We start from the raw sequence: 24,049 nt of genomic DNA, 5'->3' as shown, positions 1-24,049 counted from the left end.
AAGGATAGTTTTCAACATTCACCCTTGCAAAACCTTGTGCTTCATATTTTTCTCTCTCCTTTCCTACCTCCCCCTTCCCTAGACTATAAGTATTTCAATTCTTTTAAACATATTTCCATATTTATCATGTTGCACAAGATATCAAAAAAGGGGAAAATGAGAGAGAGAAAAAACAAGCAAGCAAACAACAACAATGGTGAAAATACTATGTTGGGATCCACATTCAGTCCCTATAGTCCTCTTACTGGATGCAGATGGCTCTCTCCATGACAAATCTATTGGAATTGGCCTGAATCACCTCTGTTGAAAAAAGCCAAGTGCATCACAGTTGTTTATCACATAATCTTGTTGTTGCTATATACAATGTTCTTTTGGTTCTACTCACTTCACTTAGCATCAGTTCAGGTAAGTCTCTCAGGGCTTTTCTGGGGGGGGGGGGAAGCTCCTTTTAAAATCAAAGTATATTTTGAGTTGATATTAATGACAAGCGAATTTTAGATTACTTCCACTCATCTTTGTTCCGTAGTATCCCTCCTCTTCATAACCACATTTGGAAAATTTTCTTGGCAAAGATACTAGAGTGGTTTGCCATTTCCTTCTCTAACTTATTTTACAGAGGAGTATACTAAAGCAAGCAGGGTTTTCTGCTCAGGGTCACAAAGCTGGTAAGTGTGTGAGGTTGTATTAGAACTCAGGTTTTCCTGAATCCAGGCCAAGGAGTTATCCACTGTGCCACTTAACTGTCCTCTCCTGTCAGGTCATATTAATCCCTGGCTTCTTTGTATTCCTTTTACAACTTTAGCCTGTTAATAATACAACACTTAGCATTTATTCTCTGCCAATTTCCTGTAGGTGGACAAATAAAGAAGGGGAAGGAAATGTTTATAAAATGCCTACTATATGCCAGTAGCTCTTTTTTAAGTCCTTAACCAGTATGTCATTAGATCCTCACAGCTTAAAGCTGAGAAAACTGAGGCACCAGAAGTTGTTATTTGTCCAGTATCCAGTATTGTACCAGACACTGGACCTGAGGTCAAATTTTCCTGATTTGGAAGTCAACTCCATATACTTAGCCAGGTTGCCTCACATCAAATTGTAATATGAAGAACTACTCTGAGGAAATCACCTAGCCTAGAAGTATACTATATCAAAACTTTTACATGTTATTTGTTTATCGTCATAAAAACTCAGCAAGCTAGAAAATTCAAATTTTATTACTTTGTTTTCCAGAGAAGCACACTGAAACCCAAGTTAGGTGACTTGCCGGAGATCACATAGATCTTTTAAATTCTGGCTTTAGTGGAAGACCGTAAGTTTGAACCTGGCTGAACTGTATGATCTTAGATAAGTCACTCGACCAGAGCTTGATATGGGGAGTGGGGGTGGGGAGAGAAATACGGTTGGCACTACTTAGTTTCTGGTAGTGGTAGTGGTAAAGATAACTTGAAAAACATGTGAAACTCTTTAAATATATTGACATTGACAGTGGAATCCCTTCCTGGTTATACAGGGAAGTGTGAGGTTGCAGTGCCCATTTATTTGGTCATCAATGAATAGAGCTCCAGTCTCTGGAGTCTCACTCCTCCACTTCGTCGGTGTTTCCACTTTCTTAACTTCTGGGGGGAGGGGGAGAGGGGAGAGGAGGAGGACAAGCTTGGGAAGAATAGAAAAAAGCCTAATCAGAGAAAAAAAGGTCACAGGGAAGTTTGGAGACTAACGGGTGACAAGATATGCGAGGTATGGTACAGCCTCGGGGATAACTAAGCCAAGCTGAACTAATTTATCCGTCCCTCACAAAGAAGATATATATGGTGGAAACCTTCCACCGAAAGAACTACACAGGCTACAATTCTTTCTCAGTAGAAGCGTCGGTGGACTAGGAGAGGAGGAGGAGGTGGTGCAGAGAATAAGGCTAATTTAGTGGCATTGTTGAATTGGGGCAGCGCGCGCAGGCGCACTGAACGGCAATCGGTGGCCGAGTTCTCTGTTACAAAGAGAACACTGGCCATGGGTGAAGTTTGGAGATCAGGAGCTAACCAGATAACCGAGTAGGCAGTATATGGGGTTGCTCGGGATCTCTGTCTGTCTGTCTGTCTGTGTCTTTCTCCCTCCTTTCCTCCATCCCATTTTCTTACCCTCTTCCCCTCCCCCTTCGATTTTCTCCCTGCCTTCTCTGTCCGGAGTGGAGAGCAGGCACCGGGGAACACTCTAGGGTGGAGAGTTTGAATTCTGGCGCTTTGGAATTCCTCTCAAACTCCGCCCCTTTCTCCCTCCCCTCTCTTTCCTCCCCGTCCTGGGCAGCTGCCGCAGGAGGAGCGAGCACCATTGCGCCGGGGCTCCGCGCAGCTGCAGGTTGAGAAGAGCTGCGAAAGGTGAGTAAGCTAAGGGGCAGCTAAGTCGCATTTCCCCGGGGCGGAGCGGGGCAGAGCGCGGTGACGCACACTGGCACCCAGTCCCTTGTGGGAACCCCTGGGGTGAGAGGCAAACTTTGCGCACGGCTTTAGAGGAGTTAAGGAAGGGAAAGAGGACTCCCTTCTTCCACTTAGTCACTTTGTTGGCCCGACGAGGAGGAAAGAACATCTGCTGCAGCCGGGAGTGGGGAGCAGCTGCCTTCGCATCTGGACACTTTTCGTTGTCCTGCTATTCTACGCCCTTGCTCCCTCGCTTTGCTTGGGACCTCCTGCTTTTGGGTTCTTCTCTCCCTTTTTATTGCAAAAGGGACTGTGAGGAGAGAGAGAGCCGGTCGGGATGTTGGAAAGGGGACTGCGGGCCGGGCTTCTGGGAGGTAGCGCTCAGCCGAAGGGGAGGCGGCGCATTGCTGACCTCAGCCTGCTCAGTCTTTGGCTAAGGGTGAGGGGTGGGATTGCCTCACAGGGCACAAGACTATGGCCACCAAACTCTTTCTTGGTGGAAGAAGGGGCTTTCTACTCTTTGAGGCTTCATCCTGTGCGACCTGAGTTGCTTCCTCTCCTGCCTCCCCAGTTCCTTTCTGTTGGGCAAGGTCAGCTTTGCTATTTACATTTCTGTTTAGACCCTCAGGCAGCAAGTTGTCTAGGTTTCTCCTTCAACTGACTTTGCTTAGGCCCGAGAGTTTGAGAAAGGAGTAGGAGAAGGAAAGAGTATTTCCTTCTTCCTTTTTCTCCCATGCCAGACCGGAGAGGGTGAAGACTCCTTTTGTTTATGGCATATCAAGTTCTGTTGGGGTGAGAATAGAGTTTACAACCCTCTGAGAATAATAGTTAATAAAACCCCCAATTTATTAATTCTCCTTTTCCCTGAGCCCCTTCCCAACCCACTCCTGGAAAGTCAAATCTTGCATACATTCCTTTTCTATTGTGATTCATAACATATTTGCCTGTTTCTCTTGAAACTTTATTGGTAAACTGTTGATCCTCGGATATCTTAGTGAAGGCGTTGGTTAAGCGACTATTTTGTTTTTAGCAAAAACAAATTAATTAATACAAAACAAGTTGATTTTTAATTAATTTTTTTTTACAAAAACAAATTAATTAATAAGTAAGGCTGGGTAGTCTGGTCTACAGAACTCCGCTGGCAGAGAATGGACAGCTTGCTGTGTTCCTTTATAAAGGGGCAGTTCCTACTGCTTCCAAATTCGTCCTCTTTCCCAATTTGTGATAGATTTGTCCATTATGAAGTAAAGAATTAAGTGACATCTATTTTTCAATTTATCCCCTCTTCTTAATGCTGATCCCCTTTACCAGTTGAGATTTCCTAATTTCCTATTTTGACAATAGCTGAATATATATTGTATAATATGAACAATATATTGTTGGAAAGCTTTTTGCATAAATCTATGATCTTAATTTTGGAATGCATGAGAAAGACCTTAATGTCTGACTGGCCTTGGATTCAGAAATTCTGCATTCAGATCTAAATTTGAGTCCTGGATCCGATTTACATATGTTATCCTTGCCTAGGTTATACTTAGCTTCTCAAAGTTTCAGTTACTTCACCTATAAAATGGGAATAATGTTTGTTGTATACTGGAAAGAACATTTCCTGACACTGAAATTAGAGCCACCTGTGTTTAAATCTTAACTCTGCCTACTGTTGTAGTGACCTTGGGCAAGTCCTTAGAGAAGTGAGTAGGAGAGGTTGGAAAGTATACTCTAGATTGTATTGATCAGGATTATTTCCTTCTAGATATTAGTGCTTCTTTTAAAGAAGCACTAGGTCAGTGAATAAAATACTGAGCCTAAAGTCTGGAAAACTTGACAGTTCAAAATCTGGCCTTAGACATTTTATTAACTGTGTGACTGAGTAAGTCACTAAACCTTTGCCTCAATTTTCTCAACTGTAAAATATGGCTAATACCATTATGTAAGACTTTTGACTCATATTGACTTTGCAGCTTGCTAAAAATTCTAGACCATTTCCCCACATACTATTGTCTAGCCTTGTCTAAACTAGGGAAGTTGATTTTGTTTTTTGGAACCCAAATGTGAAATTTTACATTTGTCCCTCTTAAGATTCTAGGCTGTCACTATCTTTTTGTATCCTTACTCTCCTATCCAACAATGTTAGACCTAACAAGTAGGGTTAGGATATTTATTATTCAGTATTTTCAGGATATGATTTTGTCAAGATTTTTAAATATCCTAGTTATTCCTGTGTTTACCTTGGCAAATGTGGTAGTTCTGTTTTACTTTTAGAAATCACAATTATTTAATGGAATGTTATCCTGTGTCCTATCAACAACCATGTCTCTTTGATATCATCTATTTGTTTCTTGAAACACAATAGTACTCTACCACATTCGTATTCCATAACTTAGTTAACCATTCCTCAATTGATGAGCATCCCATTAATTTTTAGTTGTCATTGAAAAAAAATTGCTATAAATATTTTTGTGCATGTAGGATATTTTCTTCTTATTATTATTTTATTTTATTTTATTTTTTTATAACTTTTGGGTGTAAATCCAGCAGTGATATAGCTTGGTCAAAAGGCATACAACAGTAGTTGAGTAAGTTTTTGTGTGCAATTCCAAATTTCTTTCTAAATGGTTATATCTATCTAGAGGTCCGTCTATAGAGCATCAATATGCCTGTTTTCTGAGAGCTCTTTGAACATTATCATTTTCACACTGAAGAGTGTGTGATGAAATCTCAGAATTGTTTTAATTTACATTTCTCTGGTTAGTAGTACTTTGGAGTGTTTTTTCATATGACTGTTTTTCAGTCACATGTTATTTTGATAACTGCCTGTTTGTATTCTTGGACCATTTGCTGACTTGAAAATGGCTCTTTTTATAAATATCAATCAGTTCCAATGTTGAAAATGAGATCTTTTTCAGAGAAACTTATTGGAAATATTTTCCCCCAGGTTCCCCCTTTTAATATCAGCTTTATTGGATTTGTTTGTGTAAAAGTGCAAATTTAATGTTATCCATCTAATGGGTTGATTAAATGCTATCCAAAATTATCCATTTATTTTCTGTGATCCTTTCTATAATCTTGTTTAGTCAAGAACTTTTCTCCAATATATAGATTTGATAGGTAATTTTTCCATGTTTTTCTAATTTGTTTATGTTGTATCTAGATTACATATCCACTTGAAGTTTATCTTGGTGTGGATTGTTGATCTTCTTACCTCTGCCTCAGCTTACCTAGCTTACTCCAAACTCAGCTCAAATTCAGTCTTCTACCAGAAGGCTTTCTTCACTTTTCTAGCTGTTATTACTGTACCCAGAAGTATTCCCCATCTACTCTGTGAGAATTTTGTATGTAGATAGTGATTTGCAGATTAACTTCCATTGATTTCTGTATGTATCTTGTATGTATGTGGTTATTTGTAGATTGCCTTCCATCTACTCTGTGTGTAACTTTTGTATAATATGCGGTTATATGCATGTTGCTTATGTGTGTTCCTTGAGGACAGGGAAAGTTGCCATTGTTTGTATAACTACACTTTAGTATAATATCTGGTTCATAGTAAACTCTAAATAAGTATGTTCAGTGGTACTTAGATTAATAGCTTTTTAGAGTGACATCCTTTCCCCTTTGAGCTAGAATACTACAGTGCCCAGCCTTCTGTCCTTTAATGGACTGTGAACCTAGTATGTGTGTGTTGTTGTTTTTTAAGTCATTCAAAATAGTTGAGGGGACAGTGGCATTGTTCTATATAAAGCATTTCTGGTGGTGAAACTCTTAACAACTTGCAGTATTAGAAATGTGCATGTTGTTTATTCCTGGGAATATGCTCTTAAGTAGTTATGTAATCCAATGCTTGTTTTCCATCCCTTGGTTTTTAAACTTTAGACCTTTGCCTTTTCCTTCTCTATTCTTTAGATACATCTAAATAGTGGATGCAAAAAATTATCTTAGAAGAATCTTGTAACAGATGTGTGATTTAATTGGTGGATTGCTTTTTTATTTTGTTCTGTTTTTGCTAGAAAAATCTGTCCAAAATGGGCAGCAGTTTATGCTTTTTCATTACAGAAGCAATCAGTTAATTGGGAGCACCTTTAGCACTTCTTGAACTCTGAGGAAATGGGGTGTTATTTTTTTAATTCACTTAGCTAATCAAATTGAGTAATGGGAGTCAGTTTTAGTCTTTAGAAGACTCTTCTCTTTAATGAAGAATCATATTTTTGTTTATACTCTGTTTTTGCATTACCTTCATTTCCAGCTTTTCCCTTCTCCTCCCCAACTAATTGAACCATTCCTTGTAAAAGTGATTTAAAGTGAAAGGAGCAGTTTAAGTAAGTTCAACAACACATTAACTCAAATCTTGATTGTGCTATTCATCCCTTCCGGACTTTAGAGAAGTCACTTAACAATTCTGTGTCTCACTTTTCTGATAATATGCCTGATGATATATGCACTATGACTCTCTCACTCACAGGGTCAAACTTTGTTATAATTAGAGTGTCCTGGGTTGTTTTTATTTTGTTTTTGTTTTTTGGTTATCATTGTTCCTACCATTTGATTTGTTGTTATTATCATTGTGTATGTTTTCTTGCTGCTTTCTCCATTTTAGATATGGGAAGTTCCCAGGCTTCTTTGATCTTTGATCCCAGGCTCCAGCATCTTGATTTCTTTCTTTCTTTATTACTTTTTTTTTTTTTTTTTTTTTGATGAGGCATTTGGGGTAAAATGAATCACACAGCTATAAAGTGTATGAGGCCAGATTTGAATTCAGTTCCTCCTGACTTTAGTTGTAGTAGACCAGAACTCTGAAAAGGTATATTTAAGAATTTAAGACTCAATATGATTGATGAGATAATGATTCTCCAGCTAAGCATATACTTAATGAGATACTTAATGTGATGTAATGATGTAATGTTCTACAGCTAGTGCTTGCTCAGTGTGGTGTAGTGATGTAATCGTACTGTAGTATTTAAGGGCTGGGACAATTGGGAACTTTCAACCACAGCTCTTAGCCACAGACACAAGAGAAGATGCCAGATTCCAGACTCCATCTTTGACCAGCCACGTGATAGTTCTCCTGCCTCCTTTACTCCATTAAGACCAAGGACTTAGCCTGATTCCCAAGGCTCTACAGAGAGCTAGTCCAGATATTACATCTGGACTGGTGCATTATCTATTGCACCACCTAGTTACCCCAGCATCTTGATTTCTTAGAACACAGTAATATTTTGTATTAAAATTTGTTTAATCAGCCCCAATCAGTGGGCATCTACTTTTCTTCCAGTTCTTTGTTGCATTAAGAAGTGATGCTTTAAATATTTTGCTATTTTTCTCTCTTTGATTTCTTTGAAGTGTTTACCTAGTAGTGACACTTCTGGCTTGAAAGGATAGGGATATTTTATGTTTCCTTATTTTACTGACAAATTAATTCCAAGAACAATTGGACCAAATTTACAGTTCCTCCAACAATAGACCAGTGGCTTTGAATCTCTTGCAACCCTTCCAATAATGACTGTCTCCTTTTGTCATTCTGATCAATTTGGTGAATATGAAATACAATTTTAAGTTTTTACAAAAAAATTCCCATTTTTTATTAATGGTTTGGAGCATTCTCTTGTCATTTAAATTTTAGTTCTTTTGAGAACTGTTTGTTCATATTTTAATAAATGCTTGTTTGGGCAGCTAGGTAGTTCAGTGGATAGAACGAGGGGCTTGAAATCAGGAATGCTCATGTTTATGAGTTCAAATCCAGCCTCAGACACTTACTAGCTTTGTGATCCTGGGCAGGTGACTTCAACATTGTTGATCTCAGCTTCCTCATCTGTAAAATGAGCTGGAAAAAGAAAAGACAAACTACCCCAGTATCTTTGTTGAGAAAACTCCAAATGGTGGACATGACTAAACAATAAAATGCATATTAAATTTTTTTTTTAAACCACTCATCTAATGAAGAATTTCATCACAGATGTCCATTTTAATTCTTATCCTCTTTCAAAAGTTGGCAAATAGATGAGGCAGAGCCAGGATGTCAGAATAAAAACAGGAACATATGCCATTTCTCCCTTAAACTGTTCCAAATACTTTTAAATAATAACTCTAAATAAATTTGTGTCAGGACCCACAAAAAAGATGGAGGGGAACAATTTTCCAGTTGAAGATAGCCTGGAAGATTGGTAGGAGCAGACTGTTGCACTGAGATAAGACTAGATCACAGATATGGTGCACTATTTGCCAGCACAACATCAAACCTAGCAAGCTAGGGATGGGCCTTGGGACTTGTGAATCAGTGGCAATAGTGGCAATCTCCAGATCTCTCAGCCCACAGATGCCAAGGACTATTTGGAAGATTGTAGGGAAACATTTGTCATACTATGGTGTGCAAATTAGGAGCAGGCTTTGGGAGCCATTAAATCAGCAGTGGCATTGCAGCAGATAGTGGGGTTGAATAAATGGTCAGAGGGAGATTGCAGAGACTTGTTTACTGATACTTAGGCAGGACATTGTTGCTTTGCCCATATTCAGATCTGGGTAGCAGTGCTGGCTCATAGTACTGGTCTCTAGAAGGATCTTTGAAAACAGCTACATAAAACCCCTGAAATTTGGGACATTGCACCCTCCACCTTGGAAACTCTAACAGAATTAAAAGCTGAGTAATAGGTTGGGGAAAATGAGCAAACAATAGAAAAAGATTCTGACCATAGAAAGTTACTATAATGACAAGGAAGATCAAAATACACACTCAAAAGAAAACAGTGAAAGCTCCTGTACCCAAAGCTTCCAAGAAAAATAAAAATTGGTCTTAGATAATAGAAGAGCTTAAAAGGGATTTTGAAAATCAAATAGGAGAGGTAAAGGAAAAATTGGGAAGAGAAATGAGAGTGCAAAAGGAAATACAAAAAGCTAATGAGAAAAATGCCTTAAAAAACAAAATTGGCCAAATGGGAAAGGGGGCACAAAAGCTCACTGATGAAAAATAATTCCTTAAAAATTAGAATTGAGCAAATTGAAGTTAGTGACTTAATGAAAAGTCAAGAAACAATAAAACAAAATAAAAGGAATGAAAAAAAATAGGGAAAAATGTGAAATATCTCATTAAAAAAATAACTGATCTGGAAAATAGACCCAGGAAAGATCATTTAAAAATTATTGGTCTTCCTGAAAGACATGATCAAAATAAGAGCCTAGACATCAATTTTAAAGAAATTAATGCTGCGTGGGTGCAATGGATAGTCAGGAGGACCTGAGTTCAAATGTGGTCTCAGACGTTTAACACTTCCTAGCTGGGTGATCCTGGGCAAGTCACTTAGCCCCAATTGCCTCAGCAAAAAAAAAAGAAAGAAATTACGAAGGAAAACATTCTAATATTCTAAAAGCAGCGAATAAAATAGAATCCACCAATTACCTCCTGAAAGATCCCGAGATGAAAACTCTCAGGAATATTATAGCCAAATTCTGGAACTTTAGGTCAAGTTTAAGATACTGCAAGCATCTAGAAAGAAACAATTTAAGTATATGGGAGCTACAATCAGTATAACACAAGATTTAGCAGTTTTTACATTAAAGGACTTGGGATGTGATATTCCAGAAAGCAATGAAGCTAGGATTATAATCAAGAATTAATCTAGCAAATAGCAAAATCCAACAGAGATGAGTGTAATCCTTCAGCAAAAAAGATAGTCAATGAAATTGATAGTCATTGAAATAGAGGACTTTCAAGTACTCATAATGAAAAGACTAGAACTGAATAGATAATTTGATTTTCAAATACAGGATTCAGAAATATAAAGAGGTAATCAGGAAAATTATTCCTACATGGGAGGGTAATACTTGTAACTCATAAGAATTTTCTCATGACTAAGGCACTTAAAAGGTGTTTATTTAGACATAGGTCACTGATGTGAGTTGAATATGAAAGAATATCTAAAAAAAATAAAATTGAGATGAAAGAGAAACATACTAGAAGAAAAGGAAAGGAAGAAGTAGAATGGTTTAAATTATCTGCTATAAAAGAAGCAAGAACCTTGCTGTCATCAGAATTGGCACAAAAAATACTTAATATGGATATAAAAATCTATTTTACCCTGCAGGAAATTAAGAGGGAAAGGGAATATAATAAGGGGGGAAGATGATAGAAGAGAGATCATATTGAGGAAGGGGTGGTCAGAAGCAAAACACTTTTGAGGAGGGACAGGGTGGAGGAGAGAGAATAGAATAAATGGGGGAAGGTACAGTTAGTAATAATTATGAAAAGAATTTTAAAGCAAATTTCTCTTGACAAAGACCTCATTTCTCATGTGTAGAGAACTGAGTCAAATATATAAAAAATAAGGAGCCATTCCCCAATTGATAAATGTTCAAAAGATGAACTATGCTCAAAGGACTATAAAATCATATATATCCATTGACTTAACAATACCACTACTATGCATGAATTATAAAAGAGATATTTTAAAAAGGAAAAGGACCTATATGTATAAAAATATTTATAGCAACTCTCTTCTCAGGGCAAAGAATTGGAAATTGGGGAGATGCCCAACAATTGGAATGGATGAATAAATTATGATATGTGGTTATGATGGAATATTATTGCTCTATAAGAAATGATGAGCAGGATGCTCTCAGAAAAACCTGGAAAGTGCTCCATGAATGCAAAGTGAAATTTACTGTGTACAAAGTAATAGTAGTGGGATGATTACTTATGAATGACTTCGATATTTTCAGCAGTACAATGATCATGATTAAAAGATCTATCCATACCCAAAGAAAGGACAGATTGTGACAGAATACAGATTGAAGAATACTTTTTTTAAACTTTTTTTTTCTTGAGGGTTTTTTTTATTTTTGGGGGGGGTGGGAATCTCTTTCTTTCCTAATGTGACTTTTATGGAAGTATTTTGAATAATTTCATATGTGCCTTCTCAGTGGGGATGGAAGGGGAGAAAGGAAGAGAATGTGGAACTCAAAAGTTTTAAAAACAAATGTAAAAAAATGTTTTACAGATAACGAGAAAATAAAAAATAAAACCTTAAAAAAAAAATCAAAGTTGATAAGTAACTCACAATTATGACCTTTTTCTAAAGTTCAATGACGTGGAGGAGTTTGCTGTCCCATACCTGTCTAGGGGAACATTTTAAAATGCTGGGACTATTTTGTCTTCCAAATATTTGTCTACAATTTCCTCATTTTTGGGTACCATTAATGAGATTATACTTTTTAAAAATACTATTCTGGATACCATGTTTATTTTAGCAAATAACTTATTTTAGGAGTTTCTAATTGGTACTTTATTCAATGATTATAGAACAACATAAAATTACCTACTAAAATGTTTCATAAATTGCTATAGCCAGCTTTTGGATGAAGTTCCCTTCAAGTGCTTATCTTAAGTATTTAAGATTTTTTAAGGGGCATTTTCTGATTCCTTCAGTTGTATTCTCAATTCTCTCAATTTCTATTGTATGTATCCTGTTTCCTTATCTATGAATACATTGTGCCCTTTCTGTAGAATGTAAGTTCCAGTAAGCAGAGTTTGCCTCCAAAAAGCAGTGTTTGAACTGTTTGGACATGTATACATATATTGTATTTAATTTATACTCTAACATATTTAACATGTATTGGTCAACCTGCCATCTGGCAAGGGGGAGAAGGGAGGGAGGGAGAGAAGGAGGGAGGGAAGGAGGGGAAAAATTAGAACAAAAGGTTTGGCAATTGTCAATGTTGTAAAATTACTCATTCATATATCTGGTAAATAAAAATTATTAAAAAAAAAAAAAAAAAGCAGTGTTTGCCTCGTGTTTACAATTATATCCTGTAATGTCCTGCCATCTCTGAGTTATAATCTTTCTCCGGGAGGAGGTTTCTTTTCTGTATAATCTTTTCCTCTGTGAGCAGGTTTCTTGGGAGGTTTCTGGAGCCTTCCCCTTCAAAAGTGTGGGATTGCTGGACTTAAGAATGCACGGGACAACTTCTCTTTGACTCAATCCAGACTGCCATCCAAACTCAATGTCCCAGTCTAGACTGCTCTCCAGGCTCAATGTTGTCTCTTTTTATCCTCCCAGAGAATGGGCTTGTGAGTACTCCCAGGTGCTTGTGGGAACTCTTACAGCCAATGAATTTGCTTCTTTAAAGTATTCCTTCAAGGTGAAAACTCCCTTAAAGGTTTGAACTAAAGGTGTAAATTCTGAGTTAGAGAATTGTTAATTACCAATTTAGCACTTAAGTAAGAAGCTAACAATATCTGCATAATGCCCGATACTTAATCTTTTCTAGATCCTGGGATGACAATTCTAGGAGAATTTTGTTGGGACCATATTCTTTCCATTCTGGAACATGTGGCCCAGTGATATGGAATCCCAGCTTTTAAGCTGCAAGAGGCCTGTGAATCCATCTAGTTCAACATTGTCACTTTATTTACTTAGGTAGTTGAGGCCTTTCAAAAATTGAATGAACTGTCCATGGTCTTACAGGTGTGGGAAGTGGCAGGACCAGGATTTAAAGTCAGATCTACTGACTCAAAAACCAGCCTTCTTTCCATTGAAATCTGGTATTTCCATTGAACTCTGGTGAACATTGAGCAACTTCAGTGAACCAAAAATACTTAGATATGAGCCTTGTTAGGAAAATGGATTAATCTCCTCTAACATTTCCTTACCCCCATTTTAAGCTTTCTTTTCATTCCTCAGATCTCCTAGATCAGAATTTAAAAGTACTATCAAAATATTACCAATTTAAATGAAAATTGTTTTGGGAAATGCTGACTTTTTTTTTTAACTCATTATTTTCCCTCCTTTCCCTCTTTGCCTTCTTCCTTCATTGAGAATGCAACAGTGGTTAGAGAGCACTGACTTTGGAGTCAGAAAGCTTCATCTTTCTGAGTACAAATGTGACCTTGGACACTTACTATCTCTGTAATATTGGTTAAGTCGATTAAATTTCTTCATTTGTGAAATGAAGTGGAGAAGAAAATGACAAACCATGCTAGTACTTTTGCCAAGAAAACTCCAAAAAGTCAGACATGATTGAAAAAATGACTGAACTGAACAACTTTTTTTTTTGTTAAGATGGTTAGAAGGGAAATAATGGTATGGTGATATCTTCTTCATCAGGCACCACTTTGAACTTGTTCACTTCTTGATATCTGAAAATAATGTGAAAAGATTTCATTTGAGTCATGGAGAATAGAGTTCAAACTCTAGACTCAGAGATCTGAGGACTCTTCTGAGATTTTCTGCTTCTGTGACTCCCTGAATACACATAAACCCCCATTTCTCCTGCCCCTACCCCCTACCTCTTACTATGTTGAATCCTTTGTGATTGGTTTTTTGTTCCCATTCCTCCCCCAACAAAGTACCATCTACAAATAGCTGCTTAACTTTTTGCCTGTTGGAATTGTCCCTGCTAGAACATTTCTTTTCTCTTTCCTACTATTCTGCCAACAATATTTTTCCCATGGGTGGGGGTGGGGGAAATTGAACTTAGGAACCTAATTATTGATCTTTGTTGACAGCCTGAGAAATGTTCCCTCATCTTTTTTTTTGTCATAAGTAAAGTTTTATTACATGATGATATTACTTCTTTTCCTTTTTTTTAAAAGTCTTTCTATAACATTGTATATACAGTGATTCAATTCATAACTGACTATTGGTTTTAAAAAGAACTTCCTGTTAGAGTTCTTAAAGGAAGTGAGAAAGTAGAAACAAGTGTTAAGAAATGGTTTAGACATAGACACTCAATACTTGGTATTTTAAAGATATCAAATCTGTGATTTCATTTTATTGGTCATACTTCTACCTGTGTAAATGGAAAACCTGGCCTTCTCTTTATATTCTCTGCTATTATTATTATTATTTATTGGAACTCTGTCTTCCCAGAAATCAGCCGGAGTCAGGATAATTAAAAGTCTTTATTCTTGGTCTTTTGCAGTCTCGGTCAGAGGATTAGATCTAGCAATCTCCACACCTCCTTTTTCTCCCTCTACCGCCTGGAGAATGCCTCAATTTCCTTCTCCTACTCCACCCACTCATGTCACTTCCCCTCCTTTGTCCACACCCACCGATCCAGCCCGAACCGAATAGTTGGGGAGGGTCATCCTTCAAATATGTTAATAGAGAATTGTCCAATTGGCATTTAGCCCCACGTGCTCCATTATCCAAGTGCATTTGCTCAGTTCTAGCCCTTTACAATTATTGTCTCCTCATAAATCCTACATGAAGGACGCATCTAATATTGGAGTTCTTCCTCTCTTTGCTTTAAATTTTGGAAGGAGGAAGTACCACTCTGTCTATTCCAAGATGTTTCACCTCTCCACTGGCTTTCTTGCCTTTCTATTGATGGATGATTCTCTTGGCAAGACTGCCATATCATCAGAAGTCTCACTCACTTCCTTCCCTGGTCCACTCTCTGGTCCACTCCACCTTCATAGCATCTACCTTATCCTCTTTCTCTCCCTAAGTTCCTTTCTCATACATTATAGATTGTCTTCCCTCCATTAGAATGTAGACTCTTTTTTTCCCTCACTTTATAGTATTTTGTTTTTTTCTAATTATATATAAATATAGCTTTCAATATTCTTTTTTCTAAGATTTTGAGTTCCAAATTTTTCTTTCTCCCTTTCTTTTATCCCAAAACAGCGAAGCAATCTGACATAGGTTAAATATGTTAAATAATTAAATCAAACATGTTAAATAAATAATGTTAAACACATTATGAACTTTTTTTTCCCCTGAGACAATTGGAGTTAGGTGACTTGCTGGGAATTGTTAAGTGTTTGAGACCAGATTTGAACTCAGGTCCTTCTGACTTTAGGGCTGGTGCTCTATCCATTATGCCATTTAGCTGCCCTGTGAACCTTTTTTGTGTAGAAATTGGATTCTTTTTGTATCCCTACCATTTAGCACAGTGTTCCAGCATACAGTAAGTGCTTTGGACTGACTACTTGTCTCTTTCTCACTAGTTTTATTTGTTGCCCTCTTCTTGTCCCTTCTTTTCCACCTGCATATATTCAGGATTATGCCTTTTATTCCACTTCTTAATCTGAGTCATCACTGGTAACATATTTCAAGCTATTTTATTCTGCCTTTCATCTTTGCTTTTAAAATATCTTCAATAATTTTTAATAGCAAACAGAGCAGTACCTAGCAGATCAACTAGGACTCAATGCTCTGTGGTGAAACATGACTTCTGTGTAGACACTGAGGTGGAAAGAACCCCCAGAAACATGAAGAAATCAGTGTTACAGCATTGACTCCATGTGTTTCTGGAGAAGGGATGGAGCAGGATGGATGGTGCAGGAGGTTGGGTGCAAAATATGGAGGGGAAAAGGAAGGAAGCACTCCATCACTCAAAAAAGAAACATACATTGAAGGGCCTACAGTGTATCATGATTATGCTACGTACTGAGGATACAAAAACAAAAAAAGTAACAGTTTCAGGTAGTATGGTGGATAGAAAATAGAATTCCACTGAGAATCAGATCTGAGTTCAACCTGCATTGGATACATGGTAACTGTGGGACCTTGAGCAAAGTCAGTTTATTGATTTAAGAAGAAGTTGGGCTTGATAGCATCAAAGCTTCTGCTTAACTTCAATTTTATAATCCTATGCTCTTCTTCAAGAAATGTACATCTCTTTATGGAAACAACAAGTCTATATCTAAGTAGTTATAAAGTAAACTCTGAGGCAGCATTGGGAAGCTCTCAGCAGCATTGGGAAGCTCTCAGCACCTTAGGGAATCAGTCCAACAAGGCTTCAAATAGAAATGTTTTTTGATCTGAGTTTGGAAAGAAAAGGAGGATTCTTAGGCAGAGGGTCAGAAGGGAATAGATTCCAATATTCATGGGATAGCAAAGAAATGGAATTCTTCTCCATCTTGTAGTTTTCTATTTCAACTAATTGTTATTATTGTTTTTTGAACTTTAGTACTATTTTGTTTTCCAAATACACATAAAGATAGTTTTCAACATTCATTTTTGTAAGACTTTGTGTTCCAAATTCTTTTTTCTCTCTTCCTTCCCAAGACAGCAAACAATCTGATATAAATTAAATATGTACAACTTTTTTCAATAATATTTTATTTTTCCAAATACATGTAAAGAGTTTTTAGCATTCACCTGTGCAAACTCTTGTGTTTTGAATTTTTCTCCTTTCCTCCCTTATCCACCCCTAGCCTCAAGACAGCAAGCAATCTGATTTAAGTTAAATATGTGTAGCTCTTTTAAATATAGTTACATATTCATCACGCTTTGCAAGAAAAACCCAGATCAAAAGGGGAAAAAAATATGAGAAAGAAAAAAAAAACAAGCAAAGAAATAACAACAATAACAAAAGCAAAAATACTATGCTTTGATTCACATTCAACCTCATAGTTCATGGTAAGTCTATTGGAATTGCCTTGAATCACCACATTGTTGAAAAGAGTGAAATCAATTACAGTTGATTATCTATATATAATTTTTGTAATCATATTTCCTTATTTGTCATGTTGTACAAGACAAATCATACCAAAAAACATGAGAAAGAAAGAAAGAAACAAACAAAAGGTAAAATTACTATCCTTTGATCCACATTCAATCTCTATAGTTCTCTCTCTGGATGAAAATAGTGTCTTCCATCCCATTTCAACTAATTATTATTGCTAATCAGATGCTAAACTCTTTTTTCCCCCCTTCCTGAAGAAACATAAGTGCTGACATTGTCCTTTAAATTTTAATACTTTAAGGGCAATGCTCCATTCTCTCCACCCTAGTTGAGACTTTGCAGATATTTCCACAGCAAATTTGAACTCACAAAGCGCTTTCTTGATAGCCACTCTGTGAAGTAGGTGGTACAAAGTGGTTCGGCCATTTTGGAAGGCTGCTAATTGTTGTTAAGTGGGACTCTCAGGGACTCTTTATATTGGCCAGGCAGGAGGCCAGTCTTCTGTATGCAAGTCCCTAATGTTTATGTCTTGGAAAATATTTTTTCCCTTTTTGTTCAGGTTGTGGGAGAGGAATTCTGCTCATGAATAAACTGATGATTTGGCATGCTTCCTGGCTTGTGGATTACAGTATTTCATTTGTTTCGAGACTGAAATTTCATACACAGGATTTTCCTTTTTCAACATTTGATCATTGAACTTAGTGATGTTGCCATTCCCTAAGATCTTGGAGTGAAATATATTCCAGGTGTTTAAATTCATTGTTGGGATAGGAGCTCACTTTCAACAGCTGCAGAGAGATGATGAGACCTAAGAAAGAGTTTTGGTTCTCCTGGTTGTATACTGTTTCTATTGGGGGGAAGGGGATGGAACTTGTTTTAGGCCCTTTGAAGGGAAATACAAACACCAACATTGATATGAACTAGATGGGGTGAGATCTCTCAGGACAAATCTGAGTGAAAATCCAGTAAGGCTTCATCTACTTCAGAGTTAGAGCCTGAATGTCCTTGGGCATTGACTCAAGGGCACAACTAAGTCACCTTCCTGCTATCGTCCTATGACATCATTTTCTCTCTATTTCAATCAAATATGGGCAACTATGTACTTATTGGCCAAATTCAATTTCTTGGGTTGTTTCCTCATTTAGAAGGTTAGACTCACAGCCAATGAAGATGATGGTCAGTGATGGGAGGATGTTTGCCTTAGGGACTATTTAAAGTGTAAAGCCTATCTCAGAAGGTGCCTCCTCCCTTCTATTGCCTGCTCCATGGGTGGGATGCCAGATTCTCCAGAGAACGTACAATAAACTTTTGCTTTGCTCCTAGAAATCTCTCCAGCTTTTTTATTAAATGGTGACCCCTCACCATTCTGAGCCACACAGTAATCTTTGCTACCTAAGTACATTAAATGGATGTTGTCACATCCTGAAGCTTGATTGGGTTAGTCAGACCCTGTTTGCCTCAATTCCCTCATCTGTAAAATAAACTGCAGAAGGAAACAGCAAACCACTCCAGTATTGTATGAAATTAAACTTTGCATAATAGTATTTTACATGCTCTTCCATCTTGGAATATTAACTTAGCACATATGTCAAAACAGGAGACAATGAGAATTTGTTACTAAAGTCAAAAACTACTATTTTCTTAAACTGTTTTTATTGACACAATTCTTTTGTGCTACATCACCCTTACTTCCAAATACATACTCCCCTCTCTCCTAGGATAGTTATCTTCTATAATAAAGAATAAAAATTGGAAGCTGGAAGAGGGTAGGAAATAGTTTATCAAAAAAATCAATTTATAAACTGAGATTTCAATACCAAGATTCCATACCTGTAGAATCCCCCTTCTGCAATTTTTCTCATCTCTTCAGGGTGAAACTTGCTAACTTATTTAAAAATTATTTCTAACAACTTTATGCATAAATTTAACGCCATTTACTTGAAAGGCTTACTTAGATTATTTTGTTGACTTGGAATTTTGTTTTATTGTGTTTTTTGAAGTAAATAAGCCCTTGACTTATATTTTTTGGAGCATATCTAAAAGGTCTTGTGAACTTTGTTTTGCCTGCCTTTTCACCAATTGCTAGATAAACAGAGACCTTGGCTTTTTGGAGGTAGGGATGCCAAATTTTAGGTATTGTTTTCATAGGTGAACAAATAAATCTGTTTGTAAAAAACCATTTGGTTTTACAGCTTCTTCCAACCTCTTCCACAAAGCCTACAGTACCTTTTTCTCATGAGTAGAAACAATGTTTCATCAGTTTTTTTGTCCAATTGCCACTTATTTCCGGAATTTTCTTTCAAGTCTTCAGTAGAACAAAGTATTGTCTGTAAGACAAAATGAATAAATTATCAAAATATCTTAAAAACAGTGGGGAAATGGCTTCTTTCATCTCAGTCTTTTCATGTTTGCTTAATCTAATTTAAAAAAAACCTTTTAAATGGACTCAATACTTAATAAAGATGGTGTGAATGAAAGATCATGAAGAGGTTCAAGTTCATTTAATAGTTCTCTTAGAAACTTTAAAAAAAAAAGTACAAACATTTATATAGCACTTTATGGGTACAGAGGGCTTTATTCACACCTGTCCTGTTCTGTAGGGCAGGTGTTATTTCTTTTTTAGAGATAAGAAAATAGGTTCAGGGAAATTAAATGATTCATTCATGGTCACACACTAAGAATCTAAACTTAATAGTCAAATCCATTTATCTTGATTTTAAGTCCAGCCAGTCTTTTGAGACCCTGAAAGTCTAGTTTCCTTTCTTATAGGACCTTGGAGTTGGAAGGAGTTCAGAACTTGAAATCAGCTTGTTGAACCCCACATCTATACAGGAATCCCTTCCACCCTAATCCAAATAAGCAATCATCTGCCCTCTGCTTAAAGACTTCCAGTACATGGGAATCTAAATTTGCCTAAGAGCAACTTCCATCTGGACAAGTTCTGAACTATCAGATAAAGTAGAACAAAGCTAATCCTTGAGCACCACAAGTCACTCCACTACTGAAGATAGCTGTCTTTAGATAGCTGTCTTTCTCTCCATAAATCTTTTTTTCTTCAGAGATTGGAAGTACCTTTAACTAGGTCTCACATGGCATGGTCTCTAGTCCATTCTCATTCTCATTGTTGGTTCTAAAGTAAAGTGTCCAAAATTGAATATGATGCTTTGAGGTGTGATTAGACCACTATAGAATGTTGCAAATTGCTTCCTGGTTCTGGCCAAATTCAAGAAAAATTTATTACATCTCTTATTACCACCCAAAATAAATTTAGCTTTTGTGGACATCATGAAATACATTGAGTTTCTCTCCTACTAAAAATTGCAATTCTTTTTCACAGGTATGATTTGGCTAAACTCTCATCAGAGCCTATTTAGTGATAGGGTTCAAAAAGATCTCAATAATTTTGTTATTCCTGCTGGCATAATTTATTTATAGATTTAATGAACATGTCAACAATGTCTTTATCTAAATTGTGGACAAAAGTGTTGAATCAGCACAATGCTGAAGACAGATCCCCTTGACTACTTTACCACAGATCTCCCTCCAAGTTCACATTACCTAATGACCATTCCATAGGTCTGTTCTTTCAATCCCTTTCAAATTTATTCACTCCACTATGTGGGACCATTCTATTCTTTTATATTTATCCATTATTATTTATCTTTGTTTCCATTTTTCTCTATACATTTATTTAGAATCTGAGTTACTCATAAGTCTCTCTTAGATATTTTTTTTTTCTTTTTGAAAATAAGAATTTGTTGTGGGGTGGTTTTTTTCCATGTATGACAATATAACTTTATAATTGTACAAGATTATGGTTTTGCTGTTGTTGTTTTTAAAATTTATTCTCTTCTAGTCATTATGTATGTTTTTCTGATCCTGCATCAGTTGATGTCTTGCTTTGCTTGCCTGAATTTTTTATATTTACATACCACACTTAATGAAACCATTCCTCTAGTGAAGATTTTCGCCAATCTGTATCTACTTTTTTTTTTTTTTTTTTTTTTTTTTTTTTGCTCCCTGCAAAAGTATTGCTAGGAATATTTTAGTGCATATAAGACCTTTGTGAGTGCATCTTTTATAGGGTAGAAGCCTGACAGTGAGATTTTAGGGTCAAAGAGCATGGACATTTTTGTCACTTTATTTTTAACACTTTTATGAAAGTGCTCAATTTATGAAATTGAGTTCCAGAATGATTAGACTGATTCACCAATGTGTGTATCATGCCTAGTTTTATTCAATTTCTCCTCCAACATTAACTATTTCTATCTTGTCATTTGACAAAATTTATTTGTACTAGTCTCATGAGCTAAATTCCATATTTTCATTGGTGATTCAGAAATTCTATGTTCATATACCAATTTTTGATTAAGCTGTTTACTTTCTGGTCCTGCCTTAATCTTTTGATTATTGCTTTCAGTCTGCAGTATACCAGCAGTGCCTATAAGGTTTTTGTTGTACCCAGTGTTTCATAATCTCTAGTATTGTTAGGGATCATCAGATTTGACAAGACCCAAATGTTTCTTTATCACTTTCTGAACATGAGCTCTGAGAGTAGACCATTATCAAATCTAATTCAATCTATCTCTGACCTGAGAATGCCTATCAAATGGACATCCAAATTTTCTTTCTCAGTGAGTTTTTACTACCACTCTTATCTTCTCTTCTGATTATTGGAGAATTATTTCTCCCTTGGTGGTATCTTTGGATCCACTGTCATCTTTCCTTCACTCATAAAAGCTATTTTTTTCTCAGAGGCACAGCTACAACTTTTATCTTTTATTTATGAAGGGGGAAAGACACGTTAATCTTTTTCTTATGAATAAGTATTCACTGGTCTTTCTTCTTACCCACCTACTTTACTGAATTCTTTCTTCCTCCAACATCCTGACAAAGAACAGGGTATATTCTCTGTAAATAAGATACCTTTTTCTTCTTTGGGTGTCTAGGAGCATTTCTTCTGTTCTTTCAATGAGCAATTAATTTTCCCTGGTGACCTGGGAAGTAGATACATAGGTTGGAGCTGTTAACTTTTCTAGGTGTGAGACTTCAGTGGGCAGACACAACTTGGAGCTGGTACTCTGTTTAGGGTAGTTGTTGGAACAAAATGAGATACTCATGGGTGAGTAAAAGACTTAATTAGCTGTAGCATGGAAAAGATATTCAATCAGGATATTCTAACACTTAGCTTTTGTGGAAATTTCTATAGAAATGTGTGTTTCCACATGGAAGCATGGAAATGAGTCTCATCATAAAGGCAAGATATGAGTACCTGGAGCTAGTCTGAAGGGCCTTCTTATTCCCTTACATGACCATGGCATTGGAGCCAGAAGCTACTAAGGAACTAATCAAGACTTAGCTTGAGCTTTAGCCCCCTGAACCACTTAAATCCTAGGGGTCAGCTTTGTTATCTTTCAGGGGAAAACTACACTAACTTTTAAGAAGAAAGAGATTTTTTATATTTCTCCCACCACAGAAATCAGCTGGGTGTGGAAAAATACATAGCTGTTTCATATCTTCGACAGAAACATAAACTCTTTGGCAATAACTGAAAAAATTACCTTGTTGTGAGTATGTGTATACACATGTACTTGCTGTGGAAGCAACAATTTCAAATCTTTGCCATTCCTGTTGGTAGTCTTCTTGGACACTTGCCCTGGCAAACTGCCACTTTAGAGATGCTTGATTTATAGCTAGCTTTTTTTACCTTATCATGGTATAACTCTACCCTACTTAGCCTGGTGATTACAATTTCCTAGGAATCCTCAATACAGACAAGTTGCCTGTATGTTCTATATCTACGAAATATATAGACTTCCTTTCTCTTTGGGTGTTATGTTCTCCTTTATTTTTCAGAGATCTTCTAAAGGGTTTGTGCAAAGATGTGTAAGAACTGCCCAGCATGCAAAATGTCCTGCGTGGGATAGGATCTTGCACCTATCCGAGGAATGTCCACACAGCTGAAATCAACTTCATCTCTTCCATTAGAATATAAGTTCTTTGAAGGGTAAATGTCACCACTTTTGTATTTGTGTCCTCAGTACTTAGCATATTATTAGTCAGTCAGGCAACGATCTTTTACTAAGTGCCTTCTATAAGACAGACTTTATTCTGAGATCTGGGGACAAAAGACAGTGCTTATCTTCCAAACACTTCCTGTCTAATGGATTAGCATGCAGACAAAATGTCACAGCAACCAAAAAACCCCAAGCAATATATAGAATAACTTGGAAATAATCCACAGGGAAGATGGGAAAATACTTCCTGGGAAAAGGGGGATTTTTGTCTGAGACTTGAAGAAATCCAGGGAAGGCAAGAGCTAGAGGTGAGGAGGGTGAGCATTCCAGACTTGAGGAATGCTGAAATAATTGTTTTCATTCATGAAGTAAATACTGTGAATGTAGTGTTTTTGTTTTTGATTTTTGAGGGTGGAGGGATGTTGGAACTGTGATCTTTATCACTATAGGTAGCTCCCAGTGTGGAATGCCCTCCATTGAGGCATATTAGTGATTAAATTGTAAAGAATCTTGTAGCCAGTGTACTAAAAAGAGTAACATTGTGCTAATTTATTAGCATTGCTTATTTGACAAAATATTCCTGAGCTATTGAGTTTACTTTCCCAAATTTGGCCAGATTTTTATTTGTTTTTGTCTGTAGTTTGGGTTTATTTGCCCTCCTGCCTTTTTGTCCTGGCTCACTGAAATCCATTATAAAGGATCTAAGTGCATCTGGTGTGCTTATACTTACTGTGTAAGGCTATCTAATTTTTCTCTCTTTGTGCATCCTTTCTCTGTTCCTTCCTAAGTCCCCTGAGTCAATTGTTATTATCCCTTTCAAAACAAACCTGACCCTCTTAGCACTCAGTTTGATCTACCCCAGCTAGGATAACTTACTAGTTTGGCAAAATATTTTTATTCTGGCTCTTGTTCTCCCCAGATGAATGTTTCTTTGAACTCTATTCTCACCAGAAACTAAGCTTTCCTAAGCATGGGGGGGGGGGGGGGGAAGGGGAGGGTAATGTTGGCCACAACCTAACCTGTGACTTCAAGGGATCTTCTGAACGCCTATGAAATACCATTCTTCTGTTCTTGTTCTTGTGTAAGACAGCAATCCTATGTCTCATTACATTTGCAAGGTTTGGCAATAAAAGCTGTTGGCCTGGAACTGGAGCTGGAGAACAGATATTGTAGTTTCTAAGGCAAGGCAGGGCATTATCTTTCAACAGGCCTCCGGGTAAGCCA

At 36.8% G+C, this 24,049-nt stretch overlaps 1 protein-coding gene across 2 annotated transcripts in view; it reads left to right on the top strand.

The window, feature by feature from the left end:
• The first annotated feature begins 1,993 nt into the window (after window positions 1-1,993).
• KANK1 (KN motif and ankyrin repeat domains 1) overlaps window positions 1,994-24,049 on the top strand; it is a 251,967-nt gene continuing 229,911 nt past the window's right edge. For both annotated transcript variants that reach the window (XM_074280656.1, XM_074280654.1), the window contains exon 1: window positions 1,994-2,372. The gene's annotated coding sequence lies outside the window, so the exon portion shown is untranslated. The remainder of the gene's footprint in view (window positions 2,373-24,049) is intronic.

Source organism: Sminthopsis crassicaudata, chromosome 1 (genome assembly GCF_048593235.1).
Source record: "Sminthopsis crassicaudata isolate SCR6 chromosome 1, ASM4859323v1, whole genome shotgun sequence".
Lineage (NCBI taxonomy): Eukaryota > Metazoa > Chordata > Mammalia > Dasyuromorphia > Dasyuridae > Sminthopsis > Sminthopsis crassicaudata.
Note: the sequence above shows the minus strand (reverse complement) of the source record. Positions and strands in the feature narration are given on the sequence as shown.